This window comes from Macrobrachium nipponense, chromosome 20 (genome assembly GCF_015104395.2).
Source record: "Macrobrachium nipponense isolate FS-2020 chromosome 20, ASM1510439v2, whole genome shotgun sequence".
NCBI classification, from domain to species: Eukaryota; Metazoa; Arthropoda; class Malacostraca; order Decapoda; family Palaemonidae; genus Macrobrachium; species Macrobrachium nipponense.
The window spans coordinates 46,040,308-46,062,453 of record NC_061089.1 but is presented as its reverse complement, the minus strand read 5'-3'; the positions used below and the strand labels follow the sequence as shown (position 1 = coordinate 46,062,453).

General features: G+C 35.9%; 1 protein-coding gene and 1 pseudogene across 2 annotated transcripts in view; one reads left to right on the top strand and one right to left on the bottom strand.

The window, feature by feature from the left end:
• Window positions 1-2,879, bottom strand: part of LOC135225612 (elongation factor-like GTPase 1) — a 145,040-nt gene extending 142,161 nt beyond the window's left edge. For both annotated transcript variants that reach the window (XM_064264914.1, XM_064264925.1), the window contains exon 1: window positions 2,725-2,879. The gene's annotated coding sequence lies outside the window, so the exon portion shown is untranslated. The remainder of the gene's footprint in view (window positions 1-2,724) is intronic.
• Window positions 2,880-7,442: 4,563 nt separating this feature from the next.
• On the top strand, window positions 7,443-20,720 carry LOC135220117 (acid sphingomyelinase-like phosphodiesterase 3b; annotated as a pseudogene).
• The last annotated feature ends 1,426 nt before the right edge of the window (window positions 20,721-22,146 follow it).

Below are 22,146 nucleotides of genomic sequence, written 5' to 3'. Positions count from 1 at the left end.
GGTTCCTGGCTGCACGGTCACTGTGAGGCGACCGTACACTCGGTACCCTCTCGCGAACGAGCGGCCGAGCCGGATCCTGCTGCTGTGGCCGAACCACTGACAGCAGGCGAGGAAGTGCCCGGTGTTAGCCGGCACCCCCCCCTCTGGTCCCCGTAGTCTTCTTCCTTGCGGGAGAAGAGACGGGTCCTGCTCCCGAAGGAGCAGGGGCGACCAGCGGAAGAACCCTCCGTCTCACCGGAGCGAGACGGGCCCTTAGAAGTTCCCGAAGGAGACTTCTTTTGGGGGGGGGTGGGGGGGGGGAGGCAACCTTCTTCTTCTTAGGCGGTGGGGCCTTAGAAGAAGAAGGGGAAGAGGCGGCAGACGACGACGACGACGAAGAAGACGATGAAGACGACGACGACACCTTCCTCCTCTTCTTCTTCTTCTTTCGTCAACCTCCTCAGACCGACGTCAGATCTGTCATCCAGGACAGAGCCGGGGCTGCTGTTGCCGAAGCAACAGGGCCGGACGTACCTGTCCGAACAGACCAGCATCGAGACAGCGGCGCCAGGAACAGGAACAACATCAGCAGGTGCGAGCATCACAGGAACGGCAGTCGAGACGGCAGGAACAGGAACAGGAACAGCAGCGGTGGTCACGGCAGGTACGGCAGGCTGTGTGGGCGGTCCAGGTGGTCGAACCAGCGGCACAGACGTCCTCGGTACCGGTGGGGAGGTCCAGGGGCGAGCTCTTCGGGCACATGAAGTCCGGTCGCGGCAGCACGGCAAACCCAGGTGCGGCATCACACTCCCCCCGATACGGCGACTGGCCCCTGCACCGATGTTGTTGGGTGTCACAGAGACCCGCGTGCTGGGTGTACACCAGTGAGGAGGTGACGCGTAGCCGGGTGTTGTAAGGGTCGTGGTGGTGGTTGTGACCGTTGCATGAGTGACCGCCACGGAGCCAGCGAGATGATAGAGCAGCCCCTGGACACTCGGCACACCCTGCAGCCCCAACGATGCCCACACCTGTCCGAGGTCATCCTTCACGGCAACCGCACCTGAGGAGGCAAAAGTCGGGTGATTAGAAGGATCCTCTACCCGCTCGCGCGAAGACGAGCGGATAGAGGACCCAGAGTACACTCTACGTCAGGGTATCTAGCGCCCTCTCCACACTCGACACGTCAGGAGAGGAGAAGGACCTACCACACCCCCCCGAAGGGGAAGGCCGCGAGACGTGGAAGTTGAGCGGGCGGCAGGAAAGAAGACGAAGTGTCCGTTCACCAAAGGAGTCGCAGGAGAGCTTTCCGACGACTCCTTTGCAGGCCTTCGCTTCTTCCTGCCCTCATACAAAGTCCACTGCGCCTCCGACCAGTCATTACATACATCACAGGGCTCGGCCCCGGGTGAGGCGCTTCGCGCCCCCGACACCGAGCACACAAAATATGAGGGTCAATCTCTGGGAACGATCTAAACTTCCCACATTTACGCCCTTCGATACCCGGCAAAGTCTCCTTGGGGTAGCGAGGCGAGGAGATTCCATCATAATTCAATTGAAGGCAGTAATTATTATGCAAAGAGAGAATGATTGTACTTACAATACTCTTTCATACACAATTACAACCAAATACTCAGAAAGCAAACGACGAGCAGCGGCAGAGAGCGTCGAACACACACGTCCATCCACTGTGAGGCCGAAAGCAAAAGTGGTTTGTTTACCTCCCAGTCGCGCGCGCGCGCCTGTCGGACAAGCAGTTAACTACCGAACCCCTTGTTCGAAAGCTTACGACCTATCCAGCTGCCGCTAGTACCTTCCTATTGTAAAAGGACCTCAGGTTTGTATGCCGTGTCGGAACAATCACGAATTTTAAGTTGAATTTGGAGTGAATTAAAAACAAAATGTGTAAAATTCCAATCAAATAAGCACTGTGGAGTTTCATTTATGATGGCAGTAAGGATAAAACCACCGATTACAAGGTAAAAATGCATTTGTTCAAAACATGGCCCCGGGAGTAAGACTTCTCATACTTTCACTAGTATAGGCAACCAAAATGTTGTTTTATTATGCTGATTACAACTACAATCTTGATTAATATCAATAAACGTTACATAGGTATAGCTATACCTATACGCAAATATTGTTCAAATGAGTGCTGGGAAGACTGGGAAGAACATGTCCGCGAGTGTATGCCCGGATTGTGCACGCAACAATACCACGCCACATTGGATTTAAAAACTGCCTTGAACATATAGCCTACCTATTTTACGATGACTTCACACGCTTATTTTACTTCTTATGGCAGCTTCATACTAACTATAAGGCTACTTACCTACTACCTATACTAGGTATCTCATTTTGTTGACGAAACTTCAATCTTTTCAATGGTGTACTTAAATATTGAATTGTATTGTTTCATTAATTAAATTTCGCATGAAAAAAAAAAAAATGTCTGCACAGCGGTGCTTTACCCTAGACCTAACACAGCCTGGGGTGCTGGGGCCCGGCCTTACCTACGGTGCTGGGTCCTAACTTAACCTGATGAGAGGGGCTTTTCATACGACAATGGGTAAGAAAAATGGGCTAGGGATAACCAACTGATAGTAATGCGCCTGCCTTTGGGTCCCATATGATGCAATACCTAGGTACTTAACTAGGTAGGTAGTCTATGTCTCAATTGCCAAAATTTATCGCTCCCGTAATTTATAACATGGACAAATCAATAAACTGCAGTAAAAGCAATCATACCTTCTTCACAGCCGTTATTTCGTAAATAAAATAATAGGGTCCAATGACTTTCGGAACAGTAGTAGGTAGTATGGCAAGTCGCCTTGTTGAAGGGAGTAATAGTTAGTAGTTGTAGTAAATGGTCATTGTCTATGAGACGGCTCCCTAGCTCGTCCTATTTGTCCCTTGCCCGTGCTTGTTAAAGTTTGTCTCCGTAGTACCATAAATTTTTATTCATTCCTTTCTATAATCAATTTCTTCTTACGGTAGAAGTTCTTTTTGAGCATGTGGAGGGCATACCTGTTTAACAAAACATCTATATTTTTATGCTCGCTTTACAATATTCCAGCAGTAGCAGCAAATGCATTAAAGGGCTAACGTAAAGTAGGTAACATTATTATGATCATGTATGACACTACATCTCATTTTCCTTATTTGGATCATAAAAAACAGGATACCTGACGTTCACTTTTTATCATATAGTTCCAAATTTTCCATTCCTTTCACTTTCCAGTTATTTGGCAGAGGTTTGGACATACTCATATATCTTTCAGTATGGTTAGCTGTGATGTTTGAAACCAAATCCCAACTAAGTGAACACTGTCATAAATTTTTTATTTTTTGCTAATCAATTGTCGAATCATTACGCTCACTTCCTAATTCACTTTGTATTATTATTATTATTATTATTATTATTATTATTATTATTATTATTATTATTATTATTTTATTATTATTATTATTATTATATTATTTATTATTATTATTATTATTATTATTATTGTCACTGCATTCATGGGTACAAGTGGTGTGTGGATTTAGCACAAGAATTGGATTTCCCCTAGCTTAATATACACAAAGTCCTGGTGTGTGACCAAGTGTGAATGAATGACTTAGAAAAAATAAATGAAACCGAAATAACTAATAATTTCAATGTTTGTTTCAACGTACCCTATACTGCAAATATTGCCAATCTGATCTCACTGGGCCTAGTTAATTTTGACACAGCTTTTGAATTTTTATATCTTCCAATACAAGCATAAAATAACCTGTGTCCCTTTCACTCCGTCTTTAGCTAAGACTCTTCTAGAATCTTCTTCTTCTTCCTAGCTTAAACCTATTTTTATGGGGTCGCCGTTGTGAATGAGTCGTCTCCATCGATTTCTGTTCTGTGCCTCGTTCTCATTTATACCTTTTAATACTATATCTTCCCCTACACAATCACGCCATCCCTTTCTTGGTCTTCCCTTCTTCTTTCTACCCGGCACTTCCATTTCCATCGTGACTTCCAACATGACGTTCCCCACTTCGTAACAGGTGTCCATGCCATCGAAGCCTTCCCTCCTGTATTTTCTTCGATATTTCAACTACCTTTGTCGATCCTCTTATATACTCATTTCTAATCCTATCTTCCCTTGTTACTCCCGACATCCATCTCAACATTCTCATTTCTGCTACATCCATCTTCTTCTCTGTTTTCCTCATACTTGCTGTTTCTGTTCCATAAAACATTGCTGGTCTGACCACCGTCCTATGAAACTTTTCCTTCAATTTCAGAGGACCTTCTTGTCACAGCTATTCCATCCTGCCTGAATTCGATGTCTCACCTCTAGAATATAGTGCAAATAAATCAACCACGTAGATTCTTATACAAAATCTTGGATATGGTATAGGACTGGTTTCGAACTCGCACGTCTTCACATTTCATGCCATTCAATACAAATGATGTCTAGCCTAAAAGCATATAATGTGTGTGGACAGTAGTGGATTTAGGGGAATGCCGCCCCTGTGTAGAAACAATTTTACAAGGTTCCATTGAACCTCCTGTATTACTCTCCCTTTTTATACTTTCCATCCATTTTTCTCTCTCTCTCTTTTCCCCTAATCCCCTAATAGACGATCAGCTCAGGTCTGTCTGACAGAAATAGGACATCCATCCCATCAATGAAGCACGTTCGAGACGTCATGAAAGGAATCTGCAAAGAACTTATGAGTTATGACTTCATGTAATTAGAAGAAACGAAAACCACAATAAACGAAATTATAACAATGAAAATTAACAATTTCCTATTTGCCTAATATATTATATATATATATATATATATATATATATATATATATATTATGAAACTGTTAATTTCATTGTTTTATTAAATATATTAATTTTGAATGATCCATCAACTCTGTGGATGAACCAATGATGTTGATAAGGATTAATGTAAACATCGCAATTGCAAAGTCACTGATGCCAATGCCTTCTGTGCTCAAGCTTACTTGCTGAAACTCCTTAACAGGTGATGTAAATGTCGTTATTATTACCATAATTACTCTTAAATTTGTGTTCTTTAATTGTTAAATATTTAATGAGTTTTATTGGCACAGTGCCGTCCTCAGATGCTGTCATAAAAAACAGCTGATCTAAGCGAGTGATCTTTCGGACGGGGGACACAGCACGGTAATCTTATCATCTACCTGTATAGCATATCCTATTTAAACCCTTCATCGTAGGATTCTGTAAGATACATGTAAGCCTCCTAGAACAGTAACTTGTCACAAAGTAGGAGGAAAATTAAATGGGAGTTAAATGTTAGTATAGAATTTTTATGAGGGATGTTGTTTGCGAAGTAGGGTACCGGTAGGTTAGCTAGTGACCACAGTCAATTACCTATTTTATATACCTAAGGCTAGCCTAAGACGAGATGGGTATCTTTAAACGATTTATTTTAAATCTAGAGGCAGATATTGTTCAAGGGAGATCAAGATGTTGGACAGGTGTATGGGAAGAGATCTAGGTAGTAGCCTACCTACCTAGGTAATTAAATTTAAAAGGCAAAAAGCAGTTGACAGCTGGCGAGCCTAAGAGGCACTGCAAAGAATACTTAAGTAATATGAATGCCCACCTGTGCTGGTAATAATGATATATGAACTGGATATTGGTACGGCAGCCGTATCCCTATTGGTACGGCTGTGAATTGCGCATCGCGAACCCTTGTTTTACCTCCCTCTGGCATATCAGTGACAGCAAGAAAATGACGATCTAGTTTTTGCTGAAAAACAGATGTTATCAGGTTTCAACAAGCTGAAAATGGCAATAGCCTAGTGTAGACATCTATGAAGAGTCAAACTTTCAGAAATTGTATACTATACGTAGGTCACAAACAATCGAATCGGCCTGAAAAGAGCCCCGAAGAGGAGATTCAAAGAAGATTTGAAGCTTAGCTAGTAAGGTTGCAGCAGTCAGTAGTGCATCCAATATGGGAAACATGCTGTTAATATAGACCTGATTTGGATGATTACTTACAATTGATTAGGCCGTTTACCAGAGGATCGACTTTGGTAGTTTTCCTTACTACCATGAATACAGAAGAGCACGATTTCTGTGTACTTCAAGTCTGTTTTGAATCTCCTCTTCGGAGCCCTTTTCAGGACCGATTCGATCATTCGTGACCTACGGATATACAATTTCTGGGAGTTTGACTCTTCGTAGACGTCTATGTATTGCTTTTTTCAGCTCGCTGAAACCTGAAAACATCTGTTTTTCGGCAAAAACTGATTACACGGTTCAGAGGAGATTTAAAGATTTTAAGTACGCAGATAGATTAGTTTAGTTGTATTTTTCATCTATAGTATAGTCAAAATCTAAGTATGTTTAAGTATTATTGTGATTTTTTTATATTTTCATTTACTGTCAAAATGTTTTGGTACTTTGGTGATGACAGTATGGTGCTTCACTTTGACATTTTGAATTGAACATGTTCAGCGAAACAATTCAGTTCGACTATTATTACTACTGTCGCTGATCTTCTAGTGCCGTACCTACAGTGGTCCCCCCGTATTCGTGGGGGATGCGTACCAGACCCCCCCGCGAATAGTTAGAATCCGCGAATGTTTGGAACCCCTATAAAAACGCTAAAAACAGCCTATTTTGTTAGTTAAAACTTAAGAAAAACCACTAAAAATTTTCATAATTGGTTTTTTTAATAGTTTTATCACAAAAAGTGCATTTTATGATGAAATTGATAACAAAAACCAGGAATTTGTGGATATTTCTCATAGAAAAATACCGCGAATGCACAAATTTTCTGCGAATAATGCAGGGAAATGTTCCTGAGAGAAATCCGCGAATGTGTGAGTCCACGAATCCGGAGAACGCGAATACGGGGGTCCACTGTATAGCTCTTAGCAACAGTGTACGGCAACTGCTGCATGATTAGCAAACTGCCGTACCTACAGCAAGTCAATAGCGCAATACGGCACCATGACAGAATCTGACATACCCCCTCTACACTGTTATTTGTACGGCAGGAAGTCTGAAATTGACGCATGCGCAATTCACTGCCTTACCAATATCTATCGCAATCAGGGATACGGCGCCGTACCAATATCCTGTGCCTATAATTTATATTGTATGTACAGTACAGTACGTACTATCAATGAGCAGACCTTTTACAACTGTGCTAATTTCTCCACAACCACACACACACACACACACACATAAGTGTCAACATACTTTTTGTATGTTGACACATGAAAAATGAAATAAGATAGGATTACTGATAATTCATTTTTTTTCAGAGGAGCGACAGGAATTCATTAAGAGGTGCTAAAAGTGAAAGATTTGGAGAAAGACTATAAGACAGGAGGCTGAAGCAGTTCAAGTTAGCACATACTGATAGGAACCCATTTAACCATGATATTCTTATTGGTGACAGTAATTGATTTGATAGTGGCTGCTCCATATACCTTTCCATTCATCGCCCATTCAAGGAGATAAAAACATTTCGGAAATAAGCCACAGTCAGTACAAAGGTAAGGGTATTTGGTAGCTGAGAATGATTTTAGTGAAGCATAAGACTACCTTATTTTTATTTTTTCATACAATAGTGAATATGAAATTTCCTATTTTCGTGGTTTATTTCACTCATATTTATCTTCAGATTCATATCAGGTTGTTTGTTGTGTTTTACAATGGTTAAGGCAACCAGAGTTATCTTGTGTTATGATCAACACAGAAAGTACATTTGTGATGTCTACCGGTAATATGATTAAAAATTTAAGCTTTTTTATGCTTTGGTTGAAAACGTACAGATATGTGCTTTACTTTTGTGCTGTCTTGTTATAGATTAGTACTTACTGGACGTATTGAATTTTCTACCCTCTCTGACAGTCATATTAAGTAATCTTACAAGCAAATTGAAAATGTTACCAGTCACATTAGAAGCTACAGATTATGTAGGTGCTTGAAAACCATACCAATGAATTATGTACAATTAATCTTCAGTAGAAATGCTTTTAGTCATTCTCCACATCCAGAATTAATGTCAGTTATTAGCTATTGGTTCCATACATGGAAGATACACCCATAACTGTTAATTTCTTGTGTTTTTCATTCTGTGAAAACTTATCGTATCCTGAATTCGGTAGTACGTACTTATGAAAATATCTATGTTTTGAATTAGTTTCTTCATGGTACTTTATTTCTAGTTAAAGCTTAATACAATCCTGTGACAAACCACAACTTGGAAACTCATCACAGTATATACTATAATGAATTCACACTTCACATTTTTCAGATTAATGTAACTCTTCAGTACCTGAAAACTCTATACTGTACTGTATCTAGGTTCAGTGGATAAGCTGAATTAAACAAAATTTTTGTAATGAATGTTGTTTTCTGATCAGATATAGGGCTAAAACTAAACTTTTATGACAGGAATTCAAACTGACCTCCTAATTTTGTCCTCTCTTCTCTCTCTATCTTTCGCAGGGGTGTTTTGGCAGATAACCGACATTCATTGGGATCAGCAATATAGCACTGATGGCGATGAGAGGAAAATGTGTCACAAAGAGTACTCTTCTTCTGGAAAAATTAATGGAAAATTTGGAAATTACCTCTGTGACTCTCCTTGGCCATTAGTGAGAAATGCCATCCAAACAATGCGAACAAATTGAAAGCACTCCAGATTTCAATTTTAATGGACAGGGTGAGTACTTGCAGTACACATAAGGAGGGAATGATGTAACTGTTTACTTACATTATCTGAAAGCCATATTGTTTGCATAAAATATACACTGGTGATTAATCATTCAAAGCTCCAAATTTTGAGCGTCAGTGAAGTTATTTCTTGGAATGCCAAGAAAGGCAAAGAACAAATATTCTTGCTCTGTGGAATTTGATGCACAATATGAAACTTTCATTATAGCAGTTTAGAATTTGATGTTTGCATTATTTTGCCTGTTTTTAAGAGGATCTTGTTTGTTCTGCATTATAGTCGACCTCCATTCGTGAACTCATGATTTGCAGACTCACCTATTCGCGGATTTTTTCTGTTGACTGTATATATCCATTATTTGCAGAAAATTTGCTTATTTGCAGTATTTTTCATTGAGAAATATTCACAGAATGCTGTATTTTCATATAATTTTTGGGACTAAATGCCCTTTTTATGATGAAACTATCAAAATACTCATGTATGTTTATACCTGCAAATAGCGGGGGTCAACTGTAATTTAGAACAAACAAGATCTTCTTAAAAACAGAAAATAATGCAAACATGAAATTCTACACTCCTATAATGAAACCTTCATATACTTTTTCAACAATGTAGTAGAGGAAAATATGGTGACTGCCAGTTGCTCACAAGTTAATACTATTATGTTTGTACTTAACAAAGTAACACCTAAGGGATTACATATCTCCTAAAGCTGAATGAGTATTTATTATTGTAATTCAGCTTTGTGCAGAGTACAAAATAGATTCTTGATAATACGTATAATATTATGGGCCTTTAAAATGAGGTTATGAAAACTTCATGAGTAAATAAAGCACAGGCAATACAGTAGTATTATAGAATCCAACCAGGGGATTGCAAAATTCTGTGACTGAATTTTAACACTGGGGAAAACAGCACCCTGAAAAATAGGTTAGTGGATTTCAAGCATATTCATAAAAACACTGCCATAAAATGTGAATTTCATGAAAGTTTGAAAATACGTACAGTAAAATTTTCTTTCATAAACTAAAAGGAACTGATCAGAAGCAAGGCAAATTAGGTTAGTATTATTATTATCTGATAAATAGCAGAATCTTTTATTAGAGAGCAGTGCAACTGGGCTGAAGGGAATTTTACTGACAAGTTGCATTTGCGTTCATTATCTCGCAACTTTATGCCTTAGAGTGCAGTGTTTTAGGTACATTTACTGAAAATCCTCACACTAATACATACTACAGTATTAAAGAAGTACTAAATTATTTGTAAATGCTGTGGATATATCAAAATTTCACATCTTTCAGGTCTGTGAGGCATTCACAGGCATGTCACCTAAAGTTTATTGATTTTACATTTAAGGCAGAAAGAAATTTGATGGCTGATATTATTTGAATATTTGTGTGCTTTCTTAGCTTATACACTTATACATATTATATTAATTGATGTACAGGGATAATGTTCCACATGTTTGATGACCCAGAACCTGATTTTTTTCCCACAATATTCCGTACTGTAAACAACATCACAACAGAGCTACGAACTTCATTCAGTGAACATGTACCAATTTTACCTGTGCTTGGAAATCATGATGCTTTCCCAAAGGTATGACAGTCTTGGAATAATGTATTGCAACATGGGAATTTCTTTTTAATTCTTTTGTCAACCATTTTTTATCAGGTCTTCCAGGTCTTAAACTAACAAGGCATTTAAAGGAACAAATTACGTATATGCTCAATTTATAAAAGCTCTTCAGGGAATAGAATTTTATTCAAGAATATATCCCCTTCGTTGATAAATGCAGGTACAGCAGTTCTTGTAACTGTACAACACTATTCAGAAGGTCACTTTCAAATGAAACTACACCTTGACCTATTCAGTAATAGTATTTGATGAAACATATTTAAATAAGTGTCTCATAATGTTTACAAAGTCCAGCACCAGTTTTTGTAGGTGCAAGGGACAAGTGTTGAGGCAAGTATTGAAGTTTAATCTTGAAAATGTTTTTTGTTTGCAACATTAATGTATGGTTGTAACTTACAATAAAAAAAATTAATTTTGTGATCTTCAGCTTGCTGCCATTTGATCAGGTCTGACTTGTACTACAGGGTTACCAAGCTCTAAATGAGAAATGTTTGTCACTCGTGCCTGATTCTTGTCAACCTAAAACATAATTTCATGAAAATCTTAGCACACTTTTTTTGTGTAAGTTGTAACTTTTAAAAGTGATGAAATGTTACTTACAGGCTTAACACATCTGTGATATCGAGTCCCATACACTGATCACTGTTATTCATGCTACGGGAGACATTGAGTTGTAAATGAAAATAAAATTTTTTTTTACTCTTAATATGTTTGGTATTTACTACAGCCATAATCAATCATGTTTATAAATGGTATCAGTGCAGATATACTTTTCAAATACAATTACAGATCCATTACCAAACCCTTCATCTTTCATCATAACCTCTCTCTAGAGGGCACTGCATACTGTGTCTTTTAAGACATATTGCAAACTATGCTGTTGGCATTGTTGCAAGGCTCAAAGCTACACTGTTTATTAATTACAGGATGATTTTCCAATTGCTGGGGAAGAATTTTATGGCCAGTATCTCACAAAGGGTGGATGGTCTCTTGTTTTACCAGAGGATGCTCAAGATGATTTCGAGAAGGGAGGCTTCTATGAGTACAGTCTACCAAGCAATGTGACAGTGAGTACTCGTTTTATTTCTTAATGTTTGCTATCAGTGTCCTTCTTTTACAGTGTTTTTATACTTGATAATGCTACTTTGTAATACATACTGCACTTTAATTACATATTACCTTAGTGGTTGTAAAACGGTTTTAGTTCTTTGATGCTGTCAGTCCTCCTAATCTCTTCCATCCTGATGGGTTTTTGGCTTGTTCTCTATAGTACTAGTATGTAATTAGTTTTAACAAATGAGGGTGGCTATTTTAATACAGATTATAAATTTCACTAACTAGGTGGACCATGTCATATATGCTAAATAGGAGAAGTTTTCGTACTTGAAGAATATTTTAATATCATTTTAACTTAATTGTAATCACCAAAGCATCAAAAGTGGCCATGACTTGAATTAAAGAACCAAAGGCCAGTAGGTCCTATAGCCTTATTGTGAAAACCTTTGACATCATGATGAGAAAAATCACTACTGATGGAATGAAAATTAGATGGAGGTTAGCGTGGGTTTTCATTTACTAGCAGCGCCTTTTAAATTATGTTGTACAATTGTGGAATATATATGTGAGACCTTTATGATCGAGTTATAAAAGCATATGTTACCTCACTTTTGCAAAGGCCTTCAATTGGAGAACATGTGGTAAAATGCAGAATAAAATGGGTACTAGCAGTTGGCTGTAGGAATTCATAAAAAATATTGGTTGAGTTCCCGATATTTTACTGCTTCGATGTGTTTGATCTGGTAACTTTTTTATAATCACTGAGCTATAGTTAGTATCCATATTGTGTTTGTGTTTACAGAAATTATCATGCTAACTTCAGTTTGGTAACCTTACAGTAATATACTGTAAACACTGTCAAGAATATTGAAAAAAAGCACATCAAACATAATCGCTCAGAAGCAAATCCGTATTTCCTTTTAAATTCAGCATCCAGACTCATGTTAGCCAGTTTTGGGATTTGAACACAGTACTTAGTATGGTAATGTACACAGATACGTATATGAGAAATGCTTCATATTTCACAAATATGGAATGATAAACAAGCACAACAGGTAAAAAGAATATATGTATACTCTCCCAATAAATATCTATTTCATTGTAATTTGGCATTAAAAGTTTTTATTTGCTCCAGGTGAGCTTTGAACCTTCTACCTTTGTGTGACCGCCCACTGCTCTTCGACTGCACTACCAGAAATATTGTTTAGTCCTGTGTACAGGAATTTTGATGTTGTGATTAATAAGGTATTGTCACCTTTATTGTAAAATTGTTACGTTTAAATGCATGTGTAGTTAGCAGTACATGTATGTGTAATGTAACTACCTGTAGTTGTAGATATATATAGGAATTATATTGCTAATTGGGAAAATAAAAAACTTTGACTTTTTGTTTTCATTGCAGGTTTTGGTTTTGAATACAAACCTTTATTATGGTCCGAATGATTTACTTCAGAATGTTAGTGATCCTTGTGGACAATTTGCTTGGATAAGAGAAAAACTTCAGATTGCTGGGGAGGAAGGCAGGAAGGTAAGAGAGTTTTTTCATTATTATTTTTAACTTCATGTGAATATTGTGTTCATTCTGTTTTGAAATTCCTCATCTAGACCTGCATTATTTGTATCAAGTGCAGATCATCACCTTAAGCATTCCTGAATAACCAGTGAGGCCAAATACTAAATCCAGCAAAAAATGTGTTAGAATTAAGATTGATTTTCTCCTGTAGATTCTGTCTTCCATCATAATGATTTAAAGTCACTCACTTCATATCTCAAACTTTTGTCTTAGCACTCAGTATCTTTCGCAAACTAACATTCTCCTATGTTCCAGCATAAGACCCATTGCTTATTTATTTCAGTGAATGTTTCTTTTAGAAATTAATAATAAACTACTGTAGAAATAAATACTGTATTTTTTATTACTGTAATGGTACTTCTAAATTTCTCATCACCAGGTAATAATTGCTGCTCATGCTCCTCCTGGATACTTTGAAAGATTTGCTGCTGTCCCATTCTTCTCTGTATACTACAATGACATTTACCTGGACCTTCTAAATGAATTTGAAGAGGTGATAATGGCACAGATATATGGCCATGAACATACAGATAGTTTCAAGTTATTTACTACAGCAACTGGTAAGTTTTCTTGTAATTTCTCTTAATCTTCTAAATTGTTTATAGCATGATAAAGACTTTATATATATATGTACTACGTATGCTTTCATTAAAGTCTAACAGGACAAATAATTCAAGTGTCTAGTTTAGCCAAAACCTAAAGGGGTAATGTAAAGAAACTGGAGAGGGAAAGCTGGATCTAATTCTTTTGAGTTACAGGGTAAGTAATCTAAGCTGTCTATAAACAAGGTACTATTACATTGTCAAATAAAATGGGAGAATTGCATAGGAGAGTAGGTAGAAAATAATAGTGTAGGGACTGAATGGGCTTTGCTATACAAAAAGTAACCAGAGTTACAGTCGATTTGGGGTTCCTTAATCCGGTCATAAAATGCTAATTATCCATCTCAAGCGCTTTCCAGAAGAAGGAAACTGTTCTAAGACAAGGCCTACTTAATTGACAATATGCCATCACTTGAGGGGCCAATAACAGTATTTATTTTTTCACTGGATTGTATCATTTATTTTCATCAATGAGTTTGGGCTAGAAATTGGGCATTTTTATACTAATTCATTTAGATGATTAGAAACTTAATCATCCTTATCATACCATGTTATCAAAACAGTTTAATGTGTTTTTTTTTTTTTTATTATTATTTTTTTTTTGTACTAAAAGTCATCCTTTACTCATAATCAAATCTCAGTTCTTTTGTTCAATTTACATGTTCAGTGTTAGAAACACAGAACAATAGTGGTATAAAGAAGATATAACAGCATTTTTGTCACATCTACATTGCATCCCAAGTATTTTTGCCACATCTACATTACATCCCAACTCTAGTCAAGTGTTAATGTATCAAATCTGGGAAAAGCAGCAACACCAGAAACATGCATGTTCATAGTCATTTTGATTTCGCTATAGTGGCTAAGGGTTAAAATCACCCCAGGTTACCATGTAAGACAGGACTTCATGCAGAACTCTTGAAGTTATTTTTCAACCCAGCACTTACTGCCATGTCTTGATAATACATTCTCTTAAGAATAGTATGTTGAATTGCATGTGCGGTTTGGAGATAATATTCAACATCCTTCATTTCTGGTGCTTATGCAGTGCCAGGGGTTGGTCACAAAGCTATCAAATATTAATAAAAGTAACCTTAGATTCAAAAGTGTGAGATTAAGATGGAGGTAGTATACTTGAATACCTGTGATGTTTGAGCAAATTTTAATGCCAGATAATCTCTAATCAGATCAACCAATCTGTCATTAATGATTTATTCATGAATATTTAAGATTCTTGCAGCATTATTCAACAAATACATGAAGAGACTACAAAGGGAGCCAAATTTGAAAGCTCACCAGTCACTAAAAACTCATGAGGAACAATGACTTCGACCTACGCTTTTTATTATGGTTAACAAGAAATGATTTAAGTAATTTATTGAAATACTTCTTTTATCATAGTAAGAAGGAATTAGGATTATTTTCCTCTAAAAGGAAAAACACACTATATGTTGTACTATTACACTTGCTTGATGCAGATTTGGCCTGCTAAAATTTCACAACTTTAAGATAAAAGGGAAGATTTTAGTTTCTTTGAAGGCATAGATAGTATTTATGTACTTTAACCAAATGAGATACTGTCCCAAGTCTCCTACATTTCATGAGATGGTTACTGACATCGTGAGGGCAAATTTTTTAAAATTATTTTGCCTTACACATTATGCTCAATAGTTTTTTAGTTTGCCAAAAATACGCATGTCATTCATCTTATGAGGCAGTTTGTTAGAACACATCATCAGGAAAGAAAAGTTGTTTGGGAGCATAATATACTAGGTATACTGTATTGCTATTGTATAGAGTTTGATTTTATGTACATGTAATAAGCTTGATTATGTATAATGGAATAATTATTTCAAATCCCTGTAAGCGAAGGGGGCCAGATATGAGGGTGTACTTCTTTTAACTAACTGTAGCTATATCTATTAGCTTTGTTCTGTTCTCTGTTATTTACATTTTATTGTACAGTACTACTTGATTCATAATAATATTGTTAATACTAATTGAGCCTTTAATTTATAGATTATGGTCTTAGTGGAATTGAAGTAGAACCATTCTTGCACATCATATTGTCTTTTGTATATTGTTGGAACCTTGCATTGGTATTTTTATATTTTCAGGTGAAGTGAAGAGTGTAGGTTTTTTAGCACCTTCATTAACTCCATGGTACCCAGCCCCAGTACCAGGGGGTACGCCTGTAAATCCTTCTCTACGTTTATATTCATATAATTCATCAACGTTGTTGGATTACACTCAGTTTCATCTCAATTTAGCAAAGACGTATAAGCTCTCATCCTCTCTTTCGAAAGATGATTAAGGTCTTTCTAAAAGAGCCAGAATGGGAAGAGTTTTACCAAGCAAGGAAAATGTTCAAGCTGGAAAGTCTTGATGCTAATAGCATGGCAAGACACTATCAAAATTTAGTTGACAATGATGAGCTATTTCAGACTTATTATCTCCTAAACTCTGCAGGTTACAATCATGGTAAGTGTGTTGGCTGTTGCAAAAGGACTCAACTTTGTGCCATAGCCAATGTTAGGATAGAGGATTTGAACCACTGCATGAATAACAATGAGACAAATAACTGTCACACTTTGAACAAGACATTTTATCTTGACCACGTGCATTCAGATCTATCACCTCCCTTCAAGTGCGCCAATTTTTGTTGTAATTGTGGGACATTAGGTATGAGTCTCATGGTAATTTTAACTGTAAGCTTGGGTGTGTGGTTGTCAACGTTGTCATTCGTAGACATCGTTTGATGAGACAAGAGAGAGGCATTCAGGTATCAGATTTGGAATTTCTCTCTGCGTCCCAAGGGTTATCATCCATTTTAATATTGTGTTTCTCCAAAAAATGACACAAAACCATTACTGTCATTGACAATGTTATGATTGTTATATTTCCTTTAGCTGAGCTAGGTGTGCAAATTTTTCTCCACTCCTTACTCTTGTGCAATCTTTCTGCCTGAATTCTCACCTCATTCAGGTCCTCACTTGTGCCCTTTCTCTATAAAAATCATCTGGGCTTTTATGATGGACTTCAATAATGGTATTTCCAAATCTGCCAGCTTAATTGTTCCTCCCCTCTTTAATTACATGCCAAGCCATCTTCATCTTTGAGATAACACTTTTATATTATTAAAACATATTTCTTGTAGTCATTGGCTTTAGGTTAGTAAGGATTGCTAATTTACATCGTATGAGATGCGAAGGCCAGCTCTGCAGAATTAGTTGTTCCAAGTACAAAGTATATATGCAATTTGCAATTCAAAGACATTGACAACATTGTTAGAACTGCAAGAAGATGAATGTCAGAACTGCAAGTACTATGCCTACAAGCAGATGAATATTTAACCGGGTCCAGGGAGCTTAAGTAGAATTGAGTAGCAGTTAAAACTAGTATTGTTAGATGTACAGGTTAATTTGGTATGGAGTTGGCAAGTTTTAGGAGTATGTCCACCCAGCACAAAGTTTATATACCCTCTTTAGTATGGGTTGTATCATCTTTATTAGTGCGCAGCAGTCTCAGGGTACACAAGATACTTAGGCTTTATTTGTCTGGCTTACTTTGCATTTCCTCGTTGCTGTAAAAAGAATGTAAATTGGGTATTATAGACTGTATCATCATCATACTGTTATACTGTTTGAACCGGACCAACAAGTCACATTTTTAGACCTAAGGCTCGCTAAAAAGACGTATTCTTAAAGGTTTAAAAATTGGAGCAAGTAAAGTTAAAAAGAGGTTTGAAAGCTTGGTAGAAAAAGATTAAAGTGAACACAGGAAAAGAAATCAATGCTGCTGGGGCTAAAGGGATGCTCCACAGAATCATGGACTACTCAAGACATGCTGTAAGTTGTATCTCCCTGCAGAGGGCAAATGGAGAGTTTATATGTAGTAATTGTTAACTTTTGTTTTAACAATCTGAGATTCTTTTATATGTTTCATCAAGTGCTTTGGTGGGGTAGGGTTGCTGTAAACACAGTATTTTTAGGAAGTCTGAATGGGTGTGCAAGTAATTTCTAATGTGTGTTTTATGTGGATACGAGGTTGTATTGTGGGGTGTTTGAACTAAAAAATGCATTGGTCACCAAGATGTCTTGTTGGGTATGGGTACTGCAGTAATGCCAGTGTAGAATAACTAAATTTTCACAATGTTTATTAACTGCCAAAGTGGTATTCTTAAGCCAATTTTCTCAACTTTTCAGACATCTTAAATGGATGTGATACATATACATACATATATACATTATATGTATATGTATATGTATAATATATATATAATATATATATATATATATATATATATATATATATATATATACCATATATCTATATATATATAAAAAATATATAGAGATATTATATATTAATTATTATAATATATAAAAAAATATAGAGATTATATAATTAATATATAAATATAAAAAATATATATATATATATATATATAATATATATATATATATTATATATATATTATATATATATATATATATATATATATAAATATATAGATGATAATTATATATTATATATATATATATATATATATTATATATAATTATATATAGATATATATATATATATATATATATATATATATATAGTTTAAGAGAGAGAGAGAGAGAGAGAGAGAGAGAGAGAGAGAGAGAGAGAGAGAGAGAGAGAGAGAGAGAGAGAATATTTATTATTATATATACAAAGATTGTAATATACAAGAGTTATGCATAACACTAACCTATTGATGTGATAAGAGCAAATGATTGGATGACTGTAACACTATTTCAGTTTTTTGTACAAGTATGACCTCTTGAAAAGAATGATTTCACAAGTTAGAAACAGGGTAAAATGTTTTATCAAAGATGAATCTTTTGAATAATTTAATGCATTAGATATTAACAATTTTCTCCTTGTTATTAGCTAAAAGCCTTATTCAGTAGCTGAAATTAGTTCAACAAAAATATTATTTATTATCTGAACAGCTATTTTAAGAGGAGAATGGTCCTCTAAAATGGCAATGACGCATCTCAAGTCTTCTGTGATTGTATCCTTTTGGACACATACTAAGCTTTTTATGACAAAGAATTAAATCCATCCTTTCTTGGAAGTGGAGAAATGCTTAGCGATATTGGTGTCGAACTTACTGTATGTTTTCAGCCAAAGGCAGTGTTTTACAATGTGATACTTATCATTATTTATTACAGACACTGAACTCACCCCTAGGTAGTGTCTTGCACAGAGCCTTTGTAGAAAAAGGAATATATAGGTGTAATTGTAATACTTTATCATACTAGGAAGGCATTATTTTAACTTTAGTGTTTCACAGTTTATTTTCTGCAGCAGTGGAAAAGGTAATGGTAATATGCCAAATACGTACAGTGTATTTCATGTTTGAAGCAGTGCTAGACTTTCAAGTTTGATTAAATTTAGATGTTGAATATCAAGAATGCTGGTTTGATGTCGTTTTCATCTCAAAAATGTTCTTGTAGATTACTGTTTCATTTTTATTATTGTTAATTAAAATGTTCTATACCTTTTCCTAAGACACTGATGTTAAGGCACTGAATGTCAATAGAACTTACTGTAATAAAGTGTTTAAGCTTTCATTGAACCATACAATACACTCCTAATATATGTGATCACTTGGAATGGTCAGTGATGTATTTATACTTAATATTTCAGTGTTATTTGTGCATTTGGAAAGTAATTTGACTGTACTCTCATTGCAGTGTCTTTGCTGAATGTATTCTACCATTGTTCATATAACTGTTAATTGGAGGTGGATGCCTGTATATTTGGATTGGATTAATTTATGTGTATAAACTATTTTTTAAAAGTAGGACTGAATGTTAAGATTAAGCAAGGTTTAAAGCAAGATATATTGTCTGAAGGTAAATAATACCTAAACAATTGATATAAATCTGTGTGATTATTTAGTAGACAGTCGGCTGGCTCCATAGGAGTTTGTGGTGTCCCAAGTATCCTAGATACAGCTCAGGTACTGATAATTCTCCCAAAAGTAACTAATATACAATAGGGTTACTTATCATCCAATTAATCACTCATCGTCTTTTCATGGAAGGGGTTCTCAGTTAGGAAAAGAAACAGCCAGTGGCAAGTAAACAAATTAACTGCTGTTAGGTCAACTAGAGGAACCACCGAGCAATTAAATGTTTACAAGAAATTAGAGTCTTGGCTTTATTCACCTCACTGTATTGAGAGTGTGTTGAAAACAAATCCCAGAAAGTAAGGGATGATAGGAAGCTGTGCATGAAAAGCATGATGTCCTTTGAGTCCCACAAATGATTCCAGTTTAAAGAAACAATTTTTGGTCAAAGAAATTTTAAGAATTTCCATTTTAAGTAACCAGGTACTAGCAGGGAATCATTTCCTAATATTGTTCATGCATCACAGTCTCTTGCAGGTTCAGTGATGTTGGCACCGTTTCCAAATTGGTGATAGTTTAATTTGACATCACAATGAAAAGCGGACATAAGAATATGGTAATTAGTACCAGCAGCCTGGGCAACTTGAAAGTGAAAACTTAGAACCAATAAAAGTTAAAAGTTGCTACCTGTAGTATGAGGTATCAACAGGGGTAGCAATGAATACCTACAGCATGTGTGCTCACATTCAGCATCATTTGAGAAATAAGGTTATTTATGGGTACAATAAAGGGATTTTGACGTAGGAAAAATCTATTTCTGGGCTTACTGCTCATGAGAGTGACCAGCCAGTAATCTGGAAGGATAGCTCAGCTGATCATTTCATGGGCATTTTCAGATTTTTGGTAATACTTGCTTTGTGATTTACTTATTAAACACTGGGTTTCAGTGAAGTTTTTTCTTCCTGAAAAGGAAATTATTTTATGCCAAAAATAGGGCAATTTACATGCAGAAATATGAAGGAATCATAACTTTCAGAGATGTCATATATAAATAGGCTACTGAAGGGTAGTTCATTTTAAACCTAAAATACTATCATTATAAATGAAGTATGTTAATTTAATTTTTTCAGCTTTTTACAGTATTTAATCAGACTATGCTAGAAAAGATGGACTATAGTATACATGTGCATATTGGAGTAAAGGTTGTCTTGTCCAAAGATTATGTTCTTGAAGCTAGTATGATTTTAAATTCTAGCCTGTTAGCCTAATACTCTTGTTCACTGATGTATGTGATCTCAGATGATAAAAAAAACAGTTTTTAATAACAATTTATAATTTTTTTTTAATGAAGTTTTTGAAATGTTGTATTACGTTCTAGGTTTCCTTGGCTTTTTGTTGGTTACCTGAAACTTTTTTGAACTCCAGAATTTGAAAGTTGATGATTTTGCTAAATTTGTGGTTAATAGTGACTAACTGGACTTAGATTTTTGAGATTGTTTCAACTGTCAAGGTTTGTTCACCTAAACGTGACTTTTTAAAACTGTGACAGTCCTCACATAACTGTTAGAAAGTTTTTTGTGATCGGTGTTCAAACATTATAAGTTTAATATACAACTGAAGATTTTTCAAAGCCTTCCGAACAAGATGACAAAGCAGCATTAATGTGGAAGTTTTCTTTATTAAAGCCTTTTTGATGCCCTCTACTATTTTGATTTTTGAAAATGGGAAATAATTGCAATTTGAGACCTGAAGTAATTGCTATTATTTTAGTAAAACAGGATTACATACTGTATCATATCCAGTTGTTTAAATTGCTTTGAAGTAATTTTCAGTTCTAGTTAATGATAGACAAAGTGTACGTATTTGAGAGATTACTTTAGTACTAATATTTTTAGCACATGGGTGTTGAAACTTAAGTAAAATTTACACGCTGAACACAATGTTTGTGCAGTTTCAGTTCTGCATGAATATCCCACTCTGGTATTGTCTAAACGGTTATTGCTTAAAATTTTGAAGCTCCACTGGAAAAAATACATGAATTTGCCGCACATTTTTCTTTTCTGCTAGATTATGCTTAGTGTCTAAAAGCTAAGATTTTGGATTTGGAATATTAGAGAATTTACTGATTTAGTGTCTCGGTTAAGAATTATGTAAATTCTAATGTTTTCAATTGTGATATGCTATTTCTACATATTTTTGTATGTTTTTTTTTTATTCCTGTGCTGTAGGGATTCATGTATTTTTCATTTATTTATTTATTTGTGAAGCACAGATTTGTATGCAAATGAAAACTTTCTGTATTTTCTTAAATATATGAAATTGTATTTTGAAACAAATATAGATTGCTGTCACAATTCAGCTGGTTTCATTTATACTATATTTATACAGTAAATGGCGACCTTGAATCTGTCTATGGCAAGAATTCGATATAGTGTTCAATAAGTCAAAGAGATTTATGTAGTGAAATGTAAATTGAATTGTGCCGAGAGCTATCGATGGTATACAAGAAGAGGATTACTTTTATAAGGTTATTTCAAGAGGTAAATTTTAAAAAGCATGGATTGTTCTACACCAAACTGACAGCAAACGAAATAGTATACTTGGTAATGTCAACTGGGCCCCTGTGACAGTGTGCACACAGAGAGCAGGTAGGAAGACTGACCCACCTGAATTAGAACTATGAGGCTGGAGATA